The sequence below is a fragment of the Apodemus sylvaticus genome, chromosome 3 (genome assembly GCF_947179515.1).
Source record: "Apodemus sylvaticus chromosome 3, mApoSyl1.1, whole genome shotgun sequence".
Taxonomy (NCBI): domain Eukaryota; kingdom Metazoa; phylum Chordata; class Mammalia; order Rodentia; family Muridae; genus Apodemus; species Apodemus sylvaticus.
The window spans coordinates 90344505-90372304 of NC_067474.1; positions in this window are offsets into that span (position 1 = coordinate 90344505).

Here is a 27800-nt window from a genome sequence, read left to right on the forward strand (position 1 = left end):
AGTTAGAAAGAAATAGTTTATGTGACATGAAGAAGGACAAATACACAAAAAAATATTGCACAAAACAAAAATTTCAATGAGTTTTGTTTTGGTTGGTTTGGTTTTATTTTACTTAATTTTGTGTTAAGCTGAAGAAGATACTATGTTTTAGACATGGTTGTATGTTGTGTGCTGATTTCACTGGTGACCTTACAGAAAGCAGGATGCTTGGGTCTGAGTGAGGAACTTTGCACACACACACACACACACACACACACACATTTATGTCAAAACTTGTGTTTTCATCTCTGAGTCTTCAACTCTTAGGGAAATTTGCTAAAGATGCAAACCACTTAAATACTTAAAATATAGAAATCATACCTTTCTAAACAGAAATTGGAGTTACTTTTAGAAAATATTTTAAGCATGGGAGAGAGAGAGAGTGACTAATAGAAAGATTTTTGTACCGTAAAATCTATATGATAGCTTCTCAATATAAAGCATTCCCACCAGATGCTTCTTGAACTGGTTACCTGTGGTTATCCATTCAGAGTTACTGCATTTGTATTAATTAGTGGAAGAAATGTTTAACAGGAACAACTAACAATTAAAATTAGCATTTTGTTCAAAAGCATTCATTTAAAGAACAGAGCATGGTACTAGTGCCATATAAATGAACTCTTTTGAGCTCTTTTTGTGATCTCTGTCTTAGAACTGGACCTCTTAATTCACCTAGAACAAGTCTGGCACTTGAGTGAAGGAATAGTGCAATAAAATGTCACTTCCAAATCATTTTGCCCCTTTTTAAGGCCTTGAAAGTTTGGAAAATATGCTCCCAGCAGATGTTTTGCATAGATAATAAAGATGTTTGCATCTCCAGAATCTTGTAATTACTATAGGAATTATCAAAAAATTACGGAAGAAGTGTGGCAAAATTCTGCACCCTACCTTGTAAGGTGTCTTAGCCTATCTTCCATTTCAGTTCTTTCCTGATTTCAGAAGAGCTCAACTAGCTTGTCAAAGAGACAGTTTGGTCCTGAAGAGGCCATTCAATTTTCAACTAAGTATGAAATTCAAATCACAAAATAAGGCCAAGCATTTCCATTTGTTCTCTCAGTCTTGGTTGTCAAATTGTGCCTTTTATTTCATGACCAGAAAGACTATAAATAAAATATATATTTTAATAACCCCATTCTGGTTCAACAAATATGTGCCTACTAAATTATAAAGTATTTTAATATCATTGGCATAAAATCAAGTAAAAAATATCAAACCCATCATCAGAAATGTGTCAAATGCTTTAGTAACATCTCTAGCTTATATGAAGCTGGCTGTATTCAGTGAAATTCATTATGATCCTATATATTAATTTAGAAAAAGTTTTTCAAAATTATGAACTGCAAAGCACATAAGAAATGAAGAGTGTGGCTACTGAGCAGCAATTCCACATGCTTATCAATTCTGAGAATAATCCTGAAAACTTAGAAAGGAGTGGTATAGGGTTAAGAAGGAGAATGATGGGCTTGGATGTCCATAGGGGTCATGCAATTCCCACAGTGTGAATGCCAATATTTCAAATTATTTTCTTCCCTTGGCTCAGCCAGGATCCTGATTGGTTTGTGGCCTCTGAGGCAGTGTTATGGAAGCCTGAACAGCACCACAGAGGCGGATGTTTGGCACCCTCACCCAACATTTCTTTTCTCATTTTTGTATAAAAGAATTCTCTGCCAAAAATTCAAACCCAACAGCTTGAGATCTCTGTCATTTTTCTATTTTTATTTATTTCACTTTTTTATAAATTAAATATGAACCACTTTTTTAAAAGAAAGCCAAGTTATATGTAATAATTTAGTAAGAAGTGGACAATTTTTTCTTGTCATATTTTTACTTCGTTAACCTTTATAATTATATGACCCATCTAGTCATCACACAGACTTATCTAGTTGTCTAACAAACATGAAGGGACACTGAGAAAATACAAAAATATTTTTCATAGGATGTCATATACATTGTTACTATTTCTGTGCCAAAGCCAATATTGTTTTGTATTTTTAGAAACTGAACATTTAAAAAGAGCATAAGTTTAGAAAAATATATCAATATGTCTCAGTGAAGTACTACACTTTCACCAAGTCTACCTCATACTTATCAGAAACTGAAACTTTTTTGAAAGCATCAATTCAGAAAAAATACGTCAATATAGTTACATCTTTCTTAGCAAATCCGAGATGTAAACAACATAAGGACAAAATTTAGTGTTAATTTATTGCCCTACGACACATACTTCTACCTAAAGTTTGGATCATTCTAGGCAGTTTTCCTTAATGGTAGGCATCAGTTAGTAAAATTCTATCTAGATATTTACAATAGTATTAGAAGAGGCTAACTCAGTGGAAAATGTCTATTGGTCAGAACAGATCACGGGGCGGATCAGACCAAGGTAAGAAAGGCATATTGATCCTTACCTATGATAAGGTGATAGGAAGACCACTTATGCAACCCTTCAATAACAACAAACTTCTTTCCTGAAATCTTTTGTCTGTGTGCAGTCCCTATAATACCTTCAGACAGTTCTGAGGGATCAACTTGCCTAATTCAGAAAAGTTTAACTTGTCTTTTTTCTTCTCTTCTTTCAAGTGCCTAAATTTGTTTACTTTGATAATTTGTAATCTGTCGCTCTTTCTCTGAGTCTTCCTTTCTACTATGTGACTGCTTACAAATGGTTTGTCTCTTTACCTTCCTCTGGCAAATGCTGAGACTTTAAGCTCTCCTGCTCTAGACTTTCTAGAGTTTTCAAGCTGAAAACTGCCCTAGAAGTTTTAATCTGTCTATTCTTAAAATACTTTCTTAAGACTATGTCCCAAGAGATCACTTTGATTTTCATAATTGACATGACTCTACAGAAATAAGCAAAAATTTCTGATGGCACTATAGTTACATACTGTTTTTTCTTCTTAACCCCACTCTTTTGAATGTTTATAAATATAGAATAGAAACTGTCTTTCCTTCCTGATTATTTTATCCCTTTTCTTCTTCTGGACTCTTGCTTTCATGGTTATTCTTCAGAATGTGATTCACTTCAGGGGCCAAGTATGTTACTTTCAATAGCATTGTCCCCATAAAGCCAGAAGGTGGTAAATGACAGATTTCTCCTCATTTAAATTCTTCTTTTGTAGACATCACATGTTATTTTGTATTGGAAAGTGATGCCTTTTGTATGTATGTATGTATCTTTCAATTGTCAAGTTTTTGAAGGCACTAATGAATAAGACATTCTCACTTCACAATGAAATGTTAATGTTCCGTCCAGAGCACACTTAAGCATTTTTGAGGATCATGTCTTATAGTGTTTATTACTACATTCCTGTTTCCATGTTTGTCTCTGCATCTGTAGGTGAAGTGCTCTTGTTAACATTTGCATTTTTAATATGACCACAATTTCTGTCAGTGGTTTTGACTCAGGGTCTTCACTCCCAACACCACTGTTATGATTCAGTAAAACGCTGTTTAAAATTATCATAATTCTAGGTATATATGTGCTGATTTTGTCAGCACTGACAAAACCAATTAGAGAAGAAGCATATCAAAAGGGCAGTTTACAGGACGGTCCCTCACAGTGTGCTTGTTAAGATGTCCCTTCACCTGTTAACTACACCAAATGCTTGGTTCTAAAGGTAAGTGCTCAGCAATAACCAAAGCAACCAAGAATTATAACATCACAATAATATTTTTCTATATTAATATTATTACTTATACTTCCAATATAATTCTAAGATATAGAAGATACTCAGTAAATGTTATCAAAACTAGAATGAGTATAACCAACTTCATCAATGCTGAAATATATCATAGCAACGCAATAGCAATAAACAGCCTGTATGAATGTAAGCAACATTGCTTAATGAATTTTCAAGGAAAAGTTACATGTTGAAAGTTTTGGCTGGGTTAGAAGATTCAAGATTTGCTCTCTGGGATATCTTCCTACAACTGCTACACATACTGAGTAACAACCAGAGATGTTTGTTCATGCTAAACATAAAACACACTTCCACGGGAAAATATTAGTTATGTTGGGAATGGAAGCCTATGTCTGGAAAACTCATCACTTGGGAAAAAGAAAAGGGAGATCTTTTTTTATTTTATTTATTGCTTGTGATTGGATGAGTATTCAATGACACTTTTTGAGTAAAAATTTCTTAGTTCTTACATTCCAGCATTCACAAAAATTCTAAATATATATATTTTAATTTCAAATGTCTAAATGAGTTTATTGGAATGATATTCAATATATTATTATACACATTCTGAGTAAAACACTTGTATACTTAACATCAATTTTTCTTGTGCATTTTAAGTTTTGAGATTTTTATGGATTTTAATTTTCTGCATGTCCCTTAACATATTTTGTTTACCTGATTTTATTTAACAATAAGCATGCTTATTTCATGTTAAAAAGTCAAGTATTACAATATCTACCTTAGTCGATAGGAGAATATAAGTGTAATGATACAACGAACTTTCTGAATTTCTATAATGTTAGATTAATATAGAACATAAAAGACAATATTAGATTTGGTGAATTCATGAAGGTAAGGGAAAATGCCCTCGGTCTATAAACAAACAATTTTCACTGAGGTTTATTAACTTTTGGGAAACCTATTGTTGTGCAGTAGAATGACTGTACATTAAAAAGTCCAGCATGATCTTTTTGTAATGATGGTCATGTACAGATGGATAGCACTTGGGAGATTATGACACACTATTTGACCATTAGCAGGCACATTCTACTATGAAATATAAATATTTCATAAATATAAATAGAAGGAACTTGGTGATATTACCCATGTCTGGTTCTTGTCTGATTCAGGAAAGTAAATGGTCAGAAAAGGGAACTGCCAAATATCTGGCCTGATGCTCTCCACTTGAGCTCCAGAATTTCATATCCTGTCCTACATGTGAGAAAATCCATTGTCATTATCAACTAGCTATTATAATTTACAGATTACATGAGACTAACAACATCCTAAAAATACACACATATGTAAGTACTTAATGAGTAATTAATCACAAATTTTTTAATGTAAAAAACCTGTAAGGACGCCACTTAAAAGACCAGTGGAAATAGTCTAGTATCAGACAGACTTCTGTGACTTGTATGACTACATATGACATATAGTCTTTTAATGGTTGAAACAGCCTGGTACATTCCCAGGTCTCAGGCTCCATCTATATTTTTTCATATATATATACATATACATATATATACATTAACTATAGTAGCTACTCAAAATAGAATGAGAGCTGAAATTTCATATTAGGTTCTACTAAAAAGTCTCAGTTATTGCCTGACAGCTGGTAATGAACTAAAAATATTCCTTAAACCACAGACTTTCAGGGATACCAGAGGATTTTCTTCTTCTTCCTCAAATTCATGTTCTGATCATAGTCTGCCTTGGGAATAGATATTCCTGAACTCTACAAGTGTACTGGCTGGTTTTGTGTGTCAACTTGACACAGGCTGGAATTATCACAGAGAAAGGAGCTTCAGTTGGGGAAGTGCCTCCATGAGATCCAGCTGTGGGGCATTTTCTCAATTAGCGATCAGGCGGGGAGGGCCCCTTGTGGGTGGTACCACCTTTGGGCTGGTGTTCTTGGCTTCTATACGAAAGCAGGCTGAGCAAGCCAGGGGAAGCAAGCCAGTAAGGAACATCCCTCCGTGGCCTCTGCATCAGCTCCTGCTTCCAACCCTGCTTGAGTTCCAGTCCTAACTTCCTTTTGTGATGAACAGCAATACAGAAGTGTAAGCTGAATAAACCCTTTCCTCCCCAACTTGTTTCTTGGTCATGATGTTTTTGCAGGAATAGAAACCTTGACTAAGACAAATTGGTACAAGAATAGTGGGGCATTCCTGTGACAACCTGACAATGTTTTGGGGAGGACTGTGGAAGGACTTTGGAACTTTGGGCTAGATGATCCATTCAATATTAAGAACTTGGTGGAAAGTTCTTTAGGAGCTTGGAAGACAATGTTAAGAACAGTGCAGAAGATGGAAGCCTGGCTTGTGAAATTTCAGAGGGAAGATTAAAGACTCTTACAGTGGCCATGTTTTGGTTGTGAAGATTTTGTGGTTTTGGTTAGCTGGGGCTGAGGAATTAGCTGTGATTAACAAGACACCAGAACCACTAAATCGAACCTTTGTGTTACTGGGACTATTGATGCTGGTTAGCTGGAGCTAAGACATTAGCAGTGATTAAGAAGAGACCAGCATCACTGAGGTGAAATCTTCTGGGAAGTGTTTTCTGAGAGCACAGAGAGTGTGTTCCAGAGATAGCCACAGTTGTATTTTGTGCTGTGGCTGGACTTGGTACTGTGTAAGAGTCACCCAGATGGTTCTGGTTTTGAAGGCATGAAGGGGTCATGAAAAGCAGCTGAGGCTCTTGGCACAGTAAGAGGCCATGGAAGGCCACTGGTGAAGGTACAGCCTCAGTTGCAATTGATGGCCCAGGACTTGAAGGGGTCATGCATAGGAGCAGAGGCTTATCACCATGAAGAGAGCCTCTCATAGGCTATTGGTGAAGTCTAATTACAGTGGAAGATAGCAGCATTTTGGAGATGCCAGTACCATGCTGTGACCACCAAGAACAGCAGCAGCAGTGGAGTACAGGCAGCTGTAGCCTAGAAGACAAACTGTGTGCTACAAAGGGCAGAACTGGAGAAGTGACCCAAGCCCTTGGAGGAGCCCAGAAAATCATGAGTTGGATCCCAGACATTGAATCATTGGAGTTCGAGTTTCGTTTTTGATTGTGACTGTGCCCTGATATGTTTCCCTCTTGAAAGAAGAAGTATTTTAGTGGAGCCCACAGTTAAGAGACTTTGAATTTTTTTCCCTGTACTTACTATAAATAGAGTTTTTTCTTTTTTCTTTTGTTTGATGTATTCTTTATTAACATTTCAAATGATTTCCTATTTTCTGGGTCCCCACTCCCCGCAAGTCCCATAAGCTCTCTTCCCTCCCCCTCTTCCTCCATCAACTCCTTCCCACTTCCCTGTTCTGGTATTCCCCTATACTGTTAGATTGAGTCTTTCCAGAACCAGGGGCCACTCCTCTGTTCTTTTTGCACATCATTTAATATATGGATTATTTCTTGGGTATTCCAAGGTTTTAGTTTTTTATCTACTTATCAGTGAGTACATACCATAACTGATCTTTTGAGACTGGGTTACCTCACTTAGTATGATGTTCTCCAGCTCCATCCATTTGTCTACGAATTTCATGAATTCATTGTTTCTAATGGCTGAATAGTACTCCATTGTGTAAATATACCACATTTTTTGTATCCATTCCTCTGTTGAGGGACACCTGGGTTGTTTCCAGCTTCTGGCTACTACAAATAGGGCTGCTATGAACATAGTGGAGCATGTGTCCTTATTACATGCTGGGGAATCCTCTGGGTATATACCCAGGAGTGGTATAGCAGGGTCCTCCGGAAGTGACATTCCCAGTTTTCTGAGGAGCCGCCAGACTGATTTCCAAAGTGGTTGCACCATCTTGCAATCCCACCAGCAGTGGAACAATGTTCCTCTTTCTCCACATCCTCGCCAGCACCTGCTGTCTCCTGAGCTTATGACCTTAGCCATTCCGACTGGTGTGAGGTGAAATCTCAGGGTTTTGATTTGCATTTCCCTAATGATTAATGATGTTGAACATTTCTTAAGGTGTTTCTCAGCCCTCCGAAGTTCTTCATGTGAAAAATCTTTGTTTAGTTCGGTACCCCACATTTTAGTGGGGATATTTGGTTCTCTAGGTTCTACCTTCTTGAGTTCTCTGTATATATTAGATATTAGCCCTCTGTCAGATTTAGGGTTGGTGAATATCCTTTCCCAATCTGTTGGTTGACAGTTTGTCCTTTTGACAGTGTCCTATGCCTTACAGAAACTTTGTAGTTTTATGAGATCCCATTGGTCAATTCTTAGAGCATAAGCTATTGGTGTTCTATTCAGGAACTTTTCCCCTGTGCCCATGTCCTCAAGGGTCTTCCCCAGTTTATTTTCTATTAGTTTCAGTGTGTCAGGATTTATGAGGAGGTCCTTGATCCATTTGGAGTTGAGCTTCTTACAAGGAGATAAGAATGGATCAATTCGCACTCTTCTGCATGCTGACCTCCAATTGAACCAGCACCATTTGTTGAAAAGACTATCTTTTTTTCCACTGGATGCTTTCAGCTCCTTTGTCGAAGATCAAGTGAAATTTGAAAAGACTGAATTTTAAAGATATTGGACATTTTAAAGGGATAGAACTTTTAATATGTAAAGACTGTGGGACTTTTAAAATAATTTAGATCTTGGGGATGAATAAGAAAGTAAGGATTGAGGCTTAACAGTGATGTGTTTGTGTGTCAAGTTGACAAGGGGTCAATTGTACTGGCTGGTTTTGTTTGTCAACTTGACACAGGCTGGAATTATCAAAGAAAAGGAGCTTCAGTTGAGGAAGTGCCTCCATGAGATCCAGCTGTGGGGCATTTTCTCAATTAGTGATCAGGTGGAGGGCCCCTTGTGGGTGGTACCACCTTTGGGCTGGTGTTATTGGCTTCTATAAGAAAGCAGGCTGAGCAAGCCAGGGGAAACAAGCCAGTAAGGAACATTCCTCCATGGTCTCTGCATCAGCTCCTCCTTCCAACCCTGCTTGAGTTCTAGTCCTGACTTTCTTTTGTGATGAGCAGCAATGCAGAAGTGTAAGCTGAATAAACCCTTTCCTCCCAAACTTGCTTGTTGGTCATGATGTTTGTGCAGGAATAGAAACCCTGACTAAGACAACAAGGAAATTCAGGAAGGAAAGTCATTGCCAAGGGTATGCAAGAGATTGAATTGGCTCAAGTATGATGCAGATTTAATGAAATAAATGAATCTAAGTTTATTGCAATTTCTGTTTGTTCTTTGGACGTTTAAATTCATGTAGAGCAGAGAAAGACGATGGCTTTCTAAGAATACTTTCAGAAGATTCCTGTCTTCACGGTTAGACTTCAAAGTGATGGCAGGAAAACTTGGAAAATTATCATTTGCTCCCTTTCATCAAATCCATGTTATCCCAAGGGTTTGGAGAACAGATGGAGATAATTTGCATATTAGATGACTAGACTCCTTAATTGCACTTTTCTGCATACATACCCTATTGTAATTACAATCTATTAGATACCACTTTTAATTTTACGCTGGAAAAATATGCACAACATAAAATAGTTGCAGTTTATATGCATTCAAGATCTCTGCAAATCTAACTCTTGGCACGTTGGCACTGAGCATATATTGGAAGCCATTTATTGCAGTATGACCTCAAGTATAGCATCATTCTTATTTAATAAATTTAGTTAGTAATAAGTTTTGTGATTTAATTAGAAAGACCTCCTACTATATCTCATATAAAGATTGGTGCATTGTTATAACAATGGAGACACATCCATAATTAAATGAACATTTTTACAGCATTGATCTTGTAAGAGCATCCAATGGGAAAAGTTAAGGAATGCAGGGAACAGAATTGTAAGGTACATCATGGCAAATGGCACACATACTGCATAGCATTGTCTGGAAAAAATATATATGTATATGCTTCTGTCAAAACTGGAAACCATAAATTAGCTGTACAGGCTATTCCTAGTTGTCAGTTTGACTTGACTATATTTGGAATGAAGTACAATCAAGAAATGGAGGGCACACATGAGATCTAGTGGCCATGAAAAGTTTAGGCCCAGGCAAGGTAATGCTCACCTTTAATCCCAGGAGACTAGGCAAGGGGATCTCTGAATTCAAGGTCAGCCTGGGACACAGCAAATCCCACATACACACATGTTGGTACACACTTTTAGTCTTGGCCACACCTTCTCCTAGAGCCCTACATGAGGACATTGGAAGAAAGAAGATTCACTCTTCAACTGCTTGCAGTTACTTGCCAGATCATCTGTTAGAATCTACTTCTACAGAAGACAAGCTGGAACAACTATCCTTTGGGGACTGAGCAACTACACGATTCTTGTACTTCCCATTCACAGATGCTCATTGTTGTATTAGTTGGACTATATATTGTAAGTTATCACAATAAATTCCTTCAATATAGAGAAATATTTCAAAAGTTTCATGACTCCAAGAAATCTTACTAATACACTAGGGAAGAACAAATGGATCGCTCTGATGTTGTAGACGTTAATAATGGGGGAAAATACATATTGGGGCCATGGTTTGTGCAGGGAATCTCTTTACCATTCTGCTAGAATTTGCTCTGAAAATAGGCTAGAAAAATAAGGAGACCTTTGGATTTCTGCAAATTTTATTTTTATACTTTTTATTATTTAATTTTTTATATAATTCAAACATATCCTTTCCTCTTCCTATGTTCTATAGATCCTTCCTACCTAACCAACTTTTCTTTCTATCTTACATAAAAGAAAAAATATATAACCCCTACACCTCTTCAACTTATTTAAATATTAGTGCAGCGGGAGGCTTGTGATTGGACAGGGAAAAGGAGGCAGAGCTAAGAAGAATACCATATTAGAAGAGTGGTTGAATCATGAAATGGAGGTGCAGAAACAACAACAAAAGAAGAATCACTTGCTGATTATTTATTTAGATATAATCCTAATATAAAAATAAGATAATTGAACCTTATTAAGCAAGCTGTAGCAACACATTTCTACTTCAGACCAACTGGGATACATGAATATAGTACATATAGAGTTACAGAGATAGGGAGCAACACAGAAGAGAGAAGGGAACAAGATGGAGGACAAACAGGATGATTCAGATTCTGCATGGTTTTAAATTGCCACAGGTAGATATAATATCATATATGGATAGAATAATTCAGATAATTTGTCTAATCTAGTATGCAACTTGCACCATTATCAATTGGCCCTAAATTTATTGTGTGGGCATCTTGTGTATCGAGTATTTATTCATATATAAATCTAACTGATTAATTAGAAGCTTCTAGGATTTTGTATTACTGGGGTTACTGGAATGTGGGATCATCGACCATAGGTTGTTTATGGATGAGAAAGTACAGGCAGCACTGATACAAGCAAACTGGATCTCAGAAGAACACATGCATTGCTTTGGGGGGGGTCTAGCTTAGAGACAGAGGCAGGGAGACCACCCCAGGAGCAGAGAGTAGCCAGGAGAAGGTAAGAACTTGCTGTTCATTTTTAATTCCCACAACCCTCCCCCTCAAAAAAATTCCATGAAAGTATAACGACAAAATGCATGTAGAAAAACTGTAGAGTCCATTTGTGTTGGTCACATACTCCTGAGCATGAGGCCTACACTGAATTACAGTTGATAGACCTACTTTCAGTGCACTGGGGAAACAGCAATTCTCTCTAATCAGATATCAATGTCTATTGCAAATAGCTTCTTCATTAGGGGTGGTATTTATTCCCTTCTGCTTCTCTGTTCTGGAATTTTATCAGGCTTGACTTTTTGTAGGTCTTTACTTACTGTTACAGTCTCTGTATCACTTCTGTTATGAGGTGAAGATGTCTTTTTTTTTTTTTTGAGTCATTCACTATGACTCAATGGCACTTGTAATCTTTCTCTCTCCTCTGCAGATAATATTCCAGAGTCATTTGGGGATAGTAGTTGTATTAGTTTGAATCAGAATGGCCTGCCTAGGCTCATATATTTCAATATTTGGTTATCAGCTGGTGGGACTGTTTGGGAAAGATAAGGAGGTATGACCTTGTTGGAGGAGGTTTGTCCCTGGTGGCAGACTTGGATGTTTCAAAACTCCATACCATCCCCAGAGTGCTGTAACACATTAATTCCGTACCTCCAGCTTACCCCTATCTCGTTTCTAAGATCAAACATAAAATCTCAGCCACCAGTCCAATGTCATGACTTTTTGCCTTTAATCCTCTGGAAACATGAGTTCTGAAATTATATTATTTAATTTGTAAGTTGCATTGGGCATGGAGTGTCTTCACAGCATAATAAAGTACCTAACTCAGGCAGTATTTTAGGGATGAATCCTCTAAAGTCTTGTGTTGGATTACTGTCCATATTTAGAATATTGTGATGTTTGTTTGTATAGTCAAAATTCATTTTCTATAGAGATCATACCTTAAAATGTGAGTAAGATATCCCAGGGAATAAAGAGAGAAAGGGGGGGAGAGAATTGCGTATTTTATTTAACAGCAATGCTTTTGTTGTTGTTGTTGTTGTTGTTGTTGTTAGAAATTTAAACAACCTTCATAATCAAGATGCCTCACTATAGAAAACATGTCAGGAAGAGAAATACACTGTACAATGCCTGAATTGCTGAAAAACACATTATTGACTAATTTCCTTCATTTTAATTGAAAATATATTTTTTTTGATCAATATATTCTGACCATGGTTTTCCCACCCTCACCTGTTCACAAATCCTCCAAACCTCCAAACTATCAAAATCCATACTTTCTATCTTTATCTCTCTCTCCTTAGAAAATAAAGAGACAAAACCAAACAATAAAAAAGAATAAAATAAAATAAAACACAACAGAACGGGGAAGTGGGAAGGGGTGGGTGGGAGGACAGGGGAAGAGAAGGGGGCTTACGGGACTTTCAGGGAGTGGGGGGGCTAGAAAAGGGGAAATCATTTGAAATGTAAATAAATTATATCGAATTAAAAAAAAGAAAAAAAATGAAAAAAAAATAAAACACAACAACCTAAAACTAAACAAACACACACAAACATATACTCACACACACAAACGAACAAGTAAATACCTTTCTTTATTCCACTATTTCTCCTAAGGCTACAATCTGCTATGTTATTTTACATCCTCCCACCCCAACCTCCTAAGGAAGAGGTGAACCAGAAATAACTCCAGAGATTTGAAGAAATCACTCTGCCTCAGAAGGAGAGGAAGCCTTGCAAAGTCTGATTCTGATATACAGATTAGCAGTTCTCATGAACAAGGTGAATGGGCAAAATCTTCTCTTAAAAAGTAAGTTTGAAAAGAGTTTGAATCCTCACAAATTTTTTAAAAGAAATTTTGATTTTTCCAAGTGTTTTAGCAAACATATTTAATCTCTAAACTTGGGAGACAGAGGCAGGCAATGTCTCTGGACTCCTAGCCAGGCTGGTCTAAACTGAGTTCCAGAAGAGCCATAGATACTCAGTGAAACCTTGTCTTACCTGACCTCTACATTCTTTCTCTCTCTGTGTCTCTTGTGTCTCTGTATGTATCTCTCTTTGTCTCTCTACTATCTCTCAGCCGGTCTCTGATCTCTCCCAAATAATTTGTTAATGACATTGATATTACTTTTACTATGCTCTCTGATAATCATGTAAAACAGTAGGTAACTGTGTATTTTATATTCTTCCATGAGACATAAAGTTGTTTTAATATTAGCTACTATTTTCTCTAATATTAGAAAGTATATTATCTTGCATTTGTAAAACTCTACAGACACCTTAAATTCATGAAGCTAAAGTACATATTAACAATGTTAAAATGGCAGATACTTTAGAGAAAGTTATTTTATATTTATAAATAAGGATTGAGGACCAGAAATAACCCACACACCTTTGGGCACTTGATCTTTGACAAAGGAGCTGAAATTATCCAGTTGAGAAAAAAATAGCCTTTTCAACAAATGGTGCTGGCTCAACTGGAGTTCAGCATGCAGAAGAATGCAAATTGATCGATCCATTCTTATCTCCTTGTACTAAGCTCAACTCCAAGTGGATCAAGGACCTCTACATAAAACCAGACACATTGAAACTAATAGAAAAGAAACTGGGGAAGACCCTTGAGGACATGGGCACAGGGGAAAAGTTCCTGAACAGAACACCAATAGCTTATGCACTAAGATCAAGAATTGACAAATGGGACCTCATAAAATTACAGAGATTCTGTAAGGCAAAGGACACTGTCAAAAGGACAAATCAGCAACCAACAAATTTGGAAAAGATCTTCACCAACCCTACATCCAACAGAGGGTTATTATCCAATATATACAAAGAACTCAAGAAGTTAGACTCCAGAGAGCCAAATAACCCTATTAAAAAATGGGATACAGAGCTAAACAAAGAATTTTCTCCTGAAGAACTTTGAATGGTTGAGATGCACCTTAAGAAATGTTCAGCATCATTAGTCATTAGGGAAATGCAAATCAAAACAACTCTGAGATTTCACCTCACCCCAGTCAGAATGGCTAAGATTAAAAACTCAGGAGACAACAGGTGTTGGCAAGGATGTGGAGAAAGAGGAACACTCCTCCACTGCTGGTGGGAATGCAAGTAGGTACAACCACTCTGGAAATCAGTCTGGCAGTTCCTAAGAAAACTGGGCATGACACTTCCAGAGGACCCTGCAATACCACTTCTGGGCATATACCCAGAGGATTCCCCATGCAATAAGGACACATGCTCCACTATGTTCATAGAAGCATTATTTATAATAGTCAGAAGTTGGAAAAAACTCAGATGTCCCTCAATGGAGGAATGGATACAGAAAATGTGATATATTTATACACATGGAATACTACTCAGTAATTAAAAACAAGGAATTCATGAAATTTCTAGCCAAATGGTTGGATCTAGAAAATTCATCCTATGTGAGGTAACCCAATCACAAAAGAACAGACATGGAATGCAGTCACTGATAAGTAGATATTAGCTCAGAAGTTCTGAATACCCAAGACACAATTCACATATCAAATCGTTCCCAACAAGAAGGAAGGAGAGAGCCCTGGTCCTGGAAAGGCTTGATGCAGCATTGTAGTAGATTACCAAGACAGAGAAGTAGGAGGGAGTTGTTTGGAGAATGGGCAGAGGGAAGAGGGCTTATGGGACTTATGGTGAGGGAGGAACCAGGAAATGGAAAATATTTTGGAATGTAAACAAAGAATATAGAAAATAAAAAGTAAATTAATTAATTAAAAAAAGAAATTGTGGATTAATTTGAGCAATTCATAACTTGAAGTTCTAGCTACTAAGACCAGAAAAAATGCAAAAGATATAAAAGTTGAAAAGTAAAAGTAAGCCACATAATAAAGAAAACTTAAAAATACTAAATCTCAGTGAGTTCAGAAAGGCTTCAGGGTACATGATCAATATATATATATATACTTTTCCCTAAGAAAAACATGAAAAAATGATATGTGAATCAAAATTAAAAAGAATAAAATACTCAAAAATGTAATATCAGACTTTTATACTGAAGATTATAAAACAAAGTTACAATTTCAGAAAAATACTCTAAGAAAAACTCATTATGTTGAAAAAATGAAAAATTCACCTACAGCATATCATGTCTCTATATGTCTCAAAATGTCTACTATATTTACATAAAAATTAACAAACTAAAGTTTTCATAGAATTGTCAAGACTAGACATATCAATTTCAGTTTTAAAAGTAATCAAATTTAGAAAACCACTTGGATATTTTTTTGGTAAGGTTTATACCACAAAAGCCTTGAAGTTACATGTAATAAGGATAAAAACACTTAAGAAGGACAGAGGAGAAGACTTAGGCTCTACAGAACTTTCCACGTATGAAGGAAGACCTATGTTTGGATGTAGAGACCATGCATAAAGCCAGACTCAGCTGTGTATATCTGTAACAACATTAATGAATTTCATAAGGAGGATTACTAGAGTTGCTGTCCAGCCAGCCTAGATAACAGATCCCTTCCGTCCTCTGAGATTCTACATAAAATAAAGTTGGAGGACGTGGAAACATGGCTCAGTGAAGAGCTATTGCTGCTCTTAAAGAGGATCCAGGTTTGGTTTCCAGGAACCATGTGACAGCATTACAACCACTCATAATTCCAGGGGCCCGGTGCCATCTTCTGACATCCATGGGCAATGCATAAAAGTGGTGCACAGACATATCCAGGAAAATCACTTATGCTCATAAAATAAAAATAAATAAAAATCTTAAAATACAGTAAGTTGGAGAAGCAGCTAAAGGAGACTTATTTCAACGTCAAGCCCTATGTGATGTTAACCCCCTTCCTGATTTCCCATCTGCAAACCCTCTATCTCCTCCCCCAACCCCTCCTTCTATGAGGGAGCTCACCTGCCCACCCACCTGCTCCTGTCTCACTGCCCTAGCATTCCCCTACATTGAGACATCAAGTCTCCATATGTCCAAGGGCCTCCCTTCCCAGTGATGGCAGATAAGGCCATCCTCTGCTACATATGCCATGTGTCCCTTCACATGTATTTATTGGTTGGTGATTTAGTCCCTGAGAATTCTGGGGGTCTGGTTCATTGATAATGTAGTTCTTCCTATGGGATTGCAAACTCCTTCAGCTTCTTCAATCCTTCCCCTATCTCCTCCATTGTGGTCACCATGGTCAGTCCATTGGCAAATTGTGAGCATACACATCTGTACTGGTCAAGGTCAGGCATGTTCTTGTCTAAAGGAATTCAGGAATAAAGAGTGGAGGAGATCCTGAAGGAAAGGACATCCAGAGACTGCCCTACCTAGGGATTCATCCATCTGCAGACACCAAACCCATATGATTGGTGATGCAAAGAAGTGCTTGCTTAAAGGAGCCTGGTATGGCTGTCCCTTGAAAGGCTCTGCTAGGGCTTGACCAATACAGATGTGGATGCTTTCAGGCAAAAATCAGTTTTAAAAGTGTTTTGAAAATCTCATGTAAATTTTATTGCAGCTAAAACCAAAGGCTGAAATACTGACATTGTCCATTCTTGTCCTAGGGATAGGTACATTTAGAGTCATGACAATTGTTTTTAGATAAATCTACACAGAACTAATCAGGTCTCACAAAAAGGATGTATAATACAATTCATATGCTCTAGAGTATTAGGACAACATAGCTCCACTCTTTTGAACTTAAGAGTGGAATGAAGACATATGTATTGAGTACAAACTAAGCATGTATTTTGTATTTTTGTTCTTCTAAAATATAATATTTTATTAATTATATGATAAAATATTTGATATTTGATATGATTTGAAACATGCATGTAATGTAATTTGATCATATTCTGCCCCATTTCATCCTTTAACTCCTGCCAGTCACTCATCTACTAACTTTTCCTCACTTCTTATCTTCTTTTAAGGTTTTATTTGTTATAACCAAGTGAGATCAATTGTATCATCCTCATCCATATACGTAGGTGTGGGACATCCACTGGATTATGGTCTCCTACCAGGAATCTTACTCTTAATGGAAACTGCCTTTTCCTTTCTCTAAAACCCATGAGCTGTCAAGAGCTCCTTAGCTAGAGGCCTTGATTCATGAGCTCCTTCCCTCTGCATAGTAGAATGCTGACTGCCTTGACCTTGTGCTGGCAATAATAGCCGCTGTGAGTTCGTGAGTGCACCCTTCTCTCATGGCCAGCTGAAACACTTTTTTTTCTATATTCTTTGTTTACATTCCAAATGCTTTCCCCTTTCCCAGTTCCCCTCCATATGTCCCATAAGTCCTCTTCTCTCCACCCATTCCCCAATCACCCCCCTCCCTTTTCTCTGTCCTGGTACTCCCCTACAATGCTGGATCAAGTCTTTCTAGGATCTGAGCCCTCTCCTTCCTTCTTCATGGGAATCATTTGTTATGCTAATAGTGTCTTCAGTATTCAAAGCTTCTGGGCTAATTAATATTCACTTATCAGTGATTGCATTCCATGTGTATTCTTTTGTGACTGGGTTACCTCACTTAGCATGATATTTTCCAGTTCTAACCATTTGCCTAAAAATTTCATGAATTCACTGTTTTTAATTGCTGAGTAGTATTCCATTGTGTAAATATACCACATTTTCTATATCCATTCCTCCATTGAGGTACATCTGGGTTCTTTCCAGCTTCTGGCTCTTATAAATAAGGCTGCTATGAACATAGTGGAGCATGTGTCCTATTGCATGCAGGGGAATCCTCTGGGTATATGGCCAAGAGTGGTATAGCTGGGTCCTCTGGAAGTGTCATGCCCAGTTTTCTGAGGAACAGCCAGACTGATTTCCAAAGTGGTTGTACCATCTTACAATCCCACCAGCAGTGGAGGAGTGTTCCTCTTTCTCCACATCCTCGACAACACCTGCTGTCTCATGAATTTTTAACCTTAGCCATTCTGACTGGTATGAGGTGAAATCTCAGGGTTGTTTTCCCTAATGGCTAATGATGTTGAGCATTTCTTAAGGTGTTTCTCGGCCATCAGAATTTCTTCAGTTGAAAAATCCTTGTTTAGCTCTGTACCCCATTTTTTAATAGGGTTATTTGGTTCCCTGGGGTCTAACTTCTTGAGTTCTTTTTTTATATTGGATATAAGCCCTCTGTCGGATGAAGGGTTGGTAAGGATATCTTGCCAGTTTATTGGTTGCTGTTTTGTCCTTTTGACGGTGTCCTTTGCTTTATAGAAGCTTTGTAATTTTATGAGGTTCCATTTGTCAATTCTTGATCTTTGACAAAGGAGTGGAAAACATCCAGTGGAAAAAAGGTAGCCTTTTCGACAAATGGTGCTGGCTCAATTGTAGGTCAGCATGCAGAACAATGCAAATTGATCCATTCTTATCTCCTTGTACTAAGCTCAACTTCAAGTGGATCAAGAAACTCCACATAAAATCAGACACACTGAAACTAGTAGAAAAGAAACTGGGGAAGACCCTTGAGGACATGGGCACAGGGGAAAAGTTCCTGAACAGATCGCCAATAGCTTATGCTCTAAGATCAGCTGACACACTTTTGTTGCAGCCATTCCTTATCATTGTCTCTAAGAATGAATAGTCCTCTTCTCCTAGGACTGTCCTTGTGCTTTGGGAAGGGAATCATGATATAAATATGCCATTTTTTCCATGGAGCATTTAAACTGAAATTCACAGGGAAATGAGATTTGTGAGTGCATGAACTCCATATACAAAGTTCCCAGAATTTGAACATTGCTTTATCTGTTTTTACTGCTGATAAATGCACAAACATATTCTCAGAACCCTAAGACCAATACTGCCCTTCGAATTCACGTATTTATTTGAGAACAACTTGATAGTGTGTCTACCTAGCAGAATGATTTTAAAAATATGATGTGCAACCTTTTTGCAGGATTCCTGTCAGCTGAGATGAGCCATAACTGCCTGACAGCGAGGTGATTATGAAAGCAATGGTCTGGAGTCTGCAGTGTACTCATTTGCTATGCATGGTGGATAAGGTGTATTAAATAGCCTTTCAATTAAGGTATTTTAAATTTATGGCACAGTCATCAGGATAGAACCAATTGTAAGATAAGGAGAAAATGCACTTACTCATGTAACTGTACTCTGTACATCTGTACTCTGTAGCACACACTCTTCTAGTACATACAATGTAAGGGCTGATGGTTTATCACAGCTATAAGAGCAAACATAAATCCCCACTGTGCCTATTTGGGAGTTAGAGAAAGGGATAATCAGGTGAATGGATAGGAAGGGGGACAAAGGCAGAAAGGACAGTGAGAGAAAATATAATAAATGAAGGGGAGAGATTTTTTTCTTTTTTAAATTTTTTTTATATTTTTTTATTTTCAATATTCTTTGTTTACATTCAAAATAATTTTTCCTTTGATTATATTATATATATGTATAAATTATATTTATATATATATTATATATATATATATATATATATAAAATATATTTTCCTCTGATTTTTCCTTTCCCGGTTCCCCCCTCCCCATAAGTTCCCTAAGCCCTCTTCTCTCCACCCATTCTCCTAATAACCCCCTCCTACTTCTCTGTACTGGTACTCCCCCTACAATGCTGGAACAAGCCTTTTCAGGATCAGGGACCTCTCTTTCCTTCTTCTTGGGAGTTATTTCATATGTGAATTGTGTCTTGGATATTCAGAGTTCTGAGCTAATATCCACTTATCAGTGACTGTATTCCAAATGGGTTCTTTTGTGATTTGGTTGATTTTTTTTTCTAAGTAGAAAGTTTAAAATTTAAGTCAACAGCCTCTTCCTTGAGGACTTCTCTGTTCACAGCTTGAGGCAATTTGGTCTCCAATCCTCATTAGATTATATGCACAGCTTTACCAGATTCTTCTCAAAATCCAAAGTAAACTCATTTTTGTCATGGAGATGGTTTATTTCTTATTGCTTTCCTTTAATGTGAAATTGTTTGTTCTTCATTAAGCACTGCCCACAGATGAAATGGCTACAGCTTCCGAGTCTGCATCACTTTTCTTGCCATATTAAATGCTAATAAATTTTCTGTTAGAACATTTTTTTAAATGTGTATACTACCAAACTTCTTTGGAGTCACTAGGCATTTGATTGTGATACATTTTATGAGTCATGGGTTATCTTCAATAATAAGATTATAGTTGCTCATTGTTCTGAGTTTTTATCTGTGATTTCCAAACCATGGAACACAAAACAATATATTTTTTCAGATTCCCATACTCACCATGATAAGATTACTTGTCCATGAGTGACAATTACTTGATTAAATACCATAGGTTCTCAAATGTGCATGATTATCTTAATAGGCGTATCTTTCTTTTTAGAAAGCTATATTAATAGCAATAACATAGTTATTGGTGCCTGATTCATTAAATTATTACAAGCTTGCTCCTAGCTCAAACTGTATAACCCTATTAGCTCCCAATTTAACCAGTATTCCATCTTTGAAAACATGTCCTTTCCATGTAATTCTGTTGCACATCCCTAATATTTTTCATTTTTCTGCCCAGAATCAGGTCTTTCCATCAAACATCACAATTAATATAGGGGTGAGTCACATAGCATGTGGTATCAATCAAATTAAATTCCAATAGTTTGTGTATTTTTGCATAGAGGAAAAGATTTAAGGTGGTAACTTACCCAAAGTACATTATAGAAGTCTGGACTAAGAAGAATCTACAGTCATCACTAAACCTACTTTTATTACTTTGATATTTATATTTAGTAATCTCATATCCCCTTTAAATTCTAAGCTCTGGATCAGGAGGGGACCTCCTATGATTAACTAATTGGGTCTATTTAGAGACTGTTTTTCCAATGCACGTTGAAGGAGCACTTGGGCATGTATTCTAGCAATCTCCGTCTTCTAATATTTGCTTGGAAATACTTCCCCTGAGAGCAAACATATTGAATTTTCAATTGATATCACGAGAAACAACCATTGTCCTTAGTAAATAGTTGATGGATGTTAGCAGGAGGTGCTGTAGGCACTGTCAAAAAATGTGGTGATGCACATAATATGACACTAAGAAATTTCAGTAGGCTCTAAACTTGGAAGCCCCTTTTTATATATATATATATTAGAGCTGGTACTTAAATTGAATAAGGATAAAACTTATCTACTTTAAATTTGGAGATGAATGGGGAATCATCTGACTAAGGGACAAAAGTAGTGTCCAAATTAGTTCAAATAATAATCCCTGTTGAAAACATAATGGCCCATGTGGGAATGTCTGGCTGAAGGAAAGAAATTCCTTGGTTTATAAACAAGGACATAAACACTGTGTTTTGTTTCTTAATGGATCGATAATGTCAAGAGGCTTGCTTCTTCTAGCAGGTGTAACTTTAATAAAAAAATTCTCTCTAGGTATTTCTATATTAAGCCATCATAGCACAGACAATCTTTTGAGCTATAAACATAGGTCTATTTAATATATTATTACTGTATTGGAAAATAATTTTCTCCTTTCTAAGTAATTAAAAAATGAAATAACTTAATTAAAATGTTTTAGAAATTTAATTCAACACAAATAGATGTTATTATAATATATTTTTATTTTGATATTTTATATAGACTAATATTTTACACTAACCAATAAAAAATAAAATGACATCTAAAAGAATAAACAAGAATTACAATAAAGTATGAAGTTCTTTCCTTTCTAGAATACATTAGTAACATATTGTAGATGAGACATCAACATCTCGAAATAAAATTATCATAAAACATCCTGTACATGCTAAATATAAGTAATATAGTCTCTCTACACACTATGCATAACCAAAATAGTCTCCTATTATGTACAGATTGACATTAGTTTTTGAGGCAATTTATTAATGAAATCTGATAATCAAAATATAATTTGTTATATTTAAAATCTTTCTTTTATATATGGTTCTCTAAATGCAATTGTATATTAATTTTCAGTAAATTATTGACAGAGGCAGTAAATTATTGCCATCAGGCAGAGATGACTGATTAACCCTGAGGGTCTACTACATGTGGCCTGTGATAGCCGAACATGAGATTGGCATGCTGTGAAGAAGTACAGACTCAGAAGAATTCTGTTAAGTGTCTGAATGATGTGAGAATAAATTGAAGGAAGGACAAATCGCACCATAGGAATATCCTTAGAATTTAATGGGCATTTGTGCAAACATGAGACCATGATTCTATAAGCTCTCATAAGAGAGAAGCCAGATGGAGCCAGAAAGTCAAAGACTCTTTCAAGGATGACATGATGTATGAGATCTTTTGAAGAATTAGATTTTGATGCATAATAAAGGAAAATTCAATGGTAGAATATTTGCTAAAAAATATTGGGAATTTCCAAACACACACACATACATACACACATACACACATACACACACACACACACACACACACACACACACACACACACACAGAGACATATATACCAGAGAAAGCTTGAAAACATACTGCATTGTTTCTTTTTTCTTTCCTGAGCATTCTTTTTATTTCAAGAATTTAACCCTGCCAGTGACTATGCAGTACTAAACACCAGCTAAACAAATAGCTTCAGTTTGAAATGTAAGTATAATAATTACTATGTTTATAGAGTTTGGAATTTTACTCAAATTTTTGAAGCAGAGTTGTCTTTATAATTTAAAACTAAGTGTTAACTCATCCTGTCCATTTAAGATGTATGTGGAAAATACACAAGTAATAATAGTCTACATCAAGGACATCATTATTATCATCATCATGGCCATCATAGTCATCGTCATCATCACCATCATCATCATCATGTAAAAGTTTTTTGCTTCAAGTACTTGTTAGATGTAAATGCCATTTTAAAACATTTCTCATGGCACTAAATACCAGTGGATTTAGCATGAACACTAAACAAATACTCATTACATATCTGAATACTGTCTAGAGAAGTAATATTAGAAAAAGAAAATTTTCAAGAATAAAACATCAAACAAGACAAAGACCTCAAACTTATTAGAAAACTGAATATTTAAAAAATCTTTAATAAATAGACATTTTATATATTAAAAGATGTCTCATTATACATTACTGAAATTGTCCTTGTTAATGAAATATATATATATAATGGCATCCCTAGTTAGACTATACAATTTGTATTATCAGAAGTGAGAAAATATCCTCTGGAGCGGTTAGCTGTTATAGTATCTGAAGGTGCTATGCAAAGTCCTAAGTGAGTAAATCAAGTACTAGTCATAAGCCACCTTGGAGGCTATGACTCACAAGCTGGCATGAGGGAAAAGTTAAGTTCAATGAGGACATAGTGGCATTTTATCTCATGCAGATTCATGCCTGGGATTGTAAATGTCAATTTCCTGTATCCGGAGAGGATATAGATGTGGGAGGAGAACAAACTACTAGTATTGTCTACAAACAATATATTGTATTTGTAGTCTCAATATTTACCTTACAGTTACATATAAGTACAGCTCTTGCTGCACATCAAAGATTATTTCTGTATCAGGTAGAGACTAGGAGAGGGATCAACTGGTAAAAAACACTAAGAATAAATGACTGGCATTCCATCCCCAGATGGTATAACTACAGTGTAGTCTTAGACCTAAGGCTCAGGAAACATCATAGTCAAAGTGGCAGAAAGATAGTAAGAATCAGAAGGCCTGGACACTTGCTGGGAAATAGTGTCCTCTGAGAATAACTTGGAAGCTAAAAGGTATATGAAACTGCATCCAGATGGTTAACTAAAAGAATTGCATAGTAACACCAGCAGGTTACATTCTGGTGTATTTGTGGAAAAATGCATTAAATTCTAACCATCCTGGAAGAGTTACAGGTAATAAATTATTACTAATAGAGGGTGATTTGTATTTTTCCAGTTACATTCCGATACCTTTCCTGATCTCAAGTGCTCAGCTCTAAAAACACATATATGGCCAACAGTTAAGTGGAATCTGTATGCTACGTGTGTATGTATATACATATTTATGGAATAATAAAAATAGGATATCATAAATGTAGAGAATGGGGGCACTAGAGGATTGGAGTGGGAGAGAGAGAAAGGAGAAATTCTTGAAAATAAGAACTAAAAAAAAAAAAACTAATGTTCTGTTCTTAAGAAAATTTATAGAAAATATATGCACATTTGCTTTCCAAATAAATTAAAATTTGAAAACTTTTGTTAAAGTTCTATTCCTTTTCAGAAAAATTAATCCCAAACAATATTAAGTTCGGGGACAATCTATTTCTATGAAGCAATTTTTAAACTGTAATATTGAAATTTTTATCTTTGTAATTTATATACACATTCCCATATTGTCTAGACATTTTATGAACAACATTTTATAGATCTGACATTAATTCCATTTATAGTTGCTGTCACAATTGTGTAACTTTCATAGATATTTCCTTCTGAATTCTCTGACAGTATATGCACATTAATACTGGTTTATTGGATTCTAGAAATGAAAACATCATATACTTTGCTGTTTTTTATATATTTGCATTCTGTCTGGGTTTTTTTCCTTGGGAGCCAATGGGGGGGGGAGAGAGAGAGAGAGAGAGAGAGAGAGAGAGAGAGAGAGAGAGAGAGAGAGAGAGCAGTCCTGTGCTCTGGGCAACAGGACAAAGAAGTAAAAACATAAAAAATATCATAAAGTAATACCCAGCATAGGCCAGTAATACAAGTCATAATGTAGACATGAGATGGCCTTTTTGAGCGAGCTGGCTCTGGGAAACTTCTAATCTGGTTCTGTCTTGTGTTCAACCAACAATATACATAAGACTGAAGCATACTATAACCTCTGCCTCTATGTTTAGAAATGTGAGCAGAAAAAAATCACTTACTGGAAAAAAACTAGCTTGGGAGACAAACTATGTATTTAAAATAATCAAATAAACAAAGAAAATACATAACATTCTCAATATAAATCACAACAAACACTAGCTAGACACGCATCAAAGTGGGTTTGCATAAAAAAAAAGCAAAGAACAGGCTATTTAAAATTACTTTTTGGATATCACGTTAAGTGATTTTTTTTGCAAGAAATTTGGAGTATCATTTTAAGAATATTTTAACAATGAGGGTCATTAGGAACTTGAGTTTTCTGGAATATACCCTGGGGCACACCATCTTTAAACCTATGGCATATTCTTATTCCATGCAATGAGAAATTGTTTGAGATAATTGTCTAAATTATATGCCAAGTAATGGGGATAAATTATGTAGGACACAGAAGGCTAAAGGCTAGGGTACTAGAAGGGAGCCAACGAAAGAGAAAACGAGCTGTCAACAATGAGGGTGGAAAGAGGAAAGAACATACACAGTGTGAATACTGGAGGAGAATATTGAGATTGAATGTACAAACAAGGATAAGGTTAGGGAGGAGCAAAGGTATAGACATGAGCAGAGGATTTTGAGTATGGGCATGCTCTGACAAACTAAAAATTGAAGAAGTGTTATAAGGCTACCTATTACTTGCAGAGTATACATGTGTATAATATATAAATAAATAAATAAAAATGCAAAAGGTAATTCCAGCATGACACTTGCACATGAGAAGCTTTTGAGATTCTTTCACAGCATAATACACTCCAGTTGAGATGGCATTCTATGGTCTGATAGTTTAATTTGTACATGGAAGGTTGAGACAATGGAAACCTGATCCCTTCAACAGGCGATGCATACTTCCCTTGGAGGCCTCCTTTGTCAGTACAGATGGTGCATCTTCAAATCTTAGATATTTTAAATCATCACATTTGACCTGTATATCAAACTCTCAATGATTAAAGTGATTTCCAAACCTCTCTATGACTTTTCTGTAATAGTGTTGAGAATTGTGCTGTGCTTTCACCAGCATTAGTCACAGCCTAAAAGATCAAGTAACTATTCACATGCAGAAAGAAAACTCAGCTCCATTCTTTACTTGGTCAGCATGCTCTGTGCAGCACATGGGGCATCAGTATATTGGACTTGTTGACATTAACAGTTATGAAAAGATTCAACTTTATTGCAAATTTTAACACATTAAAGATCCAAAATTGAAGCCAATATATCCTTCCCGAATCTTACTTTATATAATCAGGCAAAGAAATATTACTCACTTAATGGATTTATCAAGAGAAAAGTATGGACACTTTGAATTAAGACATGAAGCAAACAACAGGAATAAACTATAGGAATCCACTTGAAATCTAATTCCCAATCCAAATTTAGGCATCATTAAAGCAGTATTTTTATTTTTAAGCTACCTGATTTCTTTACTTAAATATTATAATCTGTTTGAATTGTGATTAATACTAATGTTGGGGACATGTTTTCATTTCTAATAGCATTACATACACATACAGCTTTGTGTATACATATACACACAAATACAGCTGCCTTCTATACTGAAGACTATTAATGAACATCATGCGCAGCTATCCATGAGTTCACATAATTTTAGTGGCCAGCATCAGAAATTATTGCTAATTTATAGCATACCCTAAAGATTAGAAACCTTTTTTTCAGGTGAGGATTAAATGTTGAAGAAATTTGTGAGTTCATGCCACTATGGTTCTTGATTGCTTGGGGACATTGTAAAAAAAAAAAAAGGCACTATAAATCTCACAGATTTTCCTCAAACAAATATAGCCTAGGAGCAAAGGTCAATTCTCCTTAACTAATAATGCTACCACACTCTAGTGTAAGTACATTGTATCTATTTGGAAATGACTGTAGCTTCATTGCTGTAGGATGTAAGTATTCTCTGTCTTAAGATATTCATTTTATGAGATGAGAAGTGATTATTAATTTCAATAAAAGGAATTATTAAAACGTGAAAAAAGGAAGTAATTTTCTTCAAGGTTCATGCTTGGTCTAATCAAATACATGCCATGTGTGGTTTTTGACTCTGCTGCCATTTACAACAAAATCTAAATTAACCTCAATAATTTTATAAGGCAGATGAACATTTTATACATTTTGGATTGCTGCCAAAACAAGATGTACTAGAACCGAACCTTGCAATGCCAAATGGCAGAGGATGTCTTTCTAAGGTTTAGATTACTATCAGTTGAAAAATGGAGTCTTAAGCTACTCTCTTTTCAAACTTCCCTCCACAAGAACAAGGAGCAAGAGACCATTAAGCAGCAATCCTTCTTTTAGATTAATTTTAGATCCATAGTTTTTTAATTGATCAACAAACATTTGCTGAACATTCAGCATTTTAGTTACCCAGAAAATAAACTAAATCCAAAGAAAAGATGAGAAAATTCTTCAGTTTTAACTCATGCAGGGAAAGGTAGAGGACATACTGTTCACTTTCCCAAAGTTTTTTACAGACAGAAAAATGGAGCCATAATAGACATTGTTGATGTGTTTTAATTCGTACACTTATTTCTACAGAGATATGTGTTGTATATCTAAAATATGTAATTGTACATATTCATTTGCTTGTAATATGTTATTAAACACATTATCTTGATTAGTCATGCATTGTTCTAAACAGCATATAATTATAGTAACTAAAATGTATAATTTACTACAAATATTTTCTGAAAATATTTTAGCATACCACAGCATAGCATCCCTAATTTTTCAGTTACAAAATATTTTTTCAGTTATCCAAATTAATATGATTGAATAGGATTTTTCCAAATGCTATTAGGACTTACTAATTCCCTTATGCCATTATCCAATGAATTAAA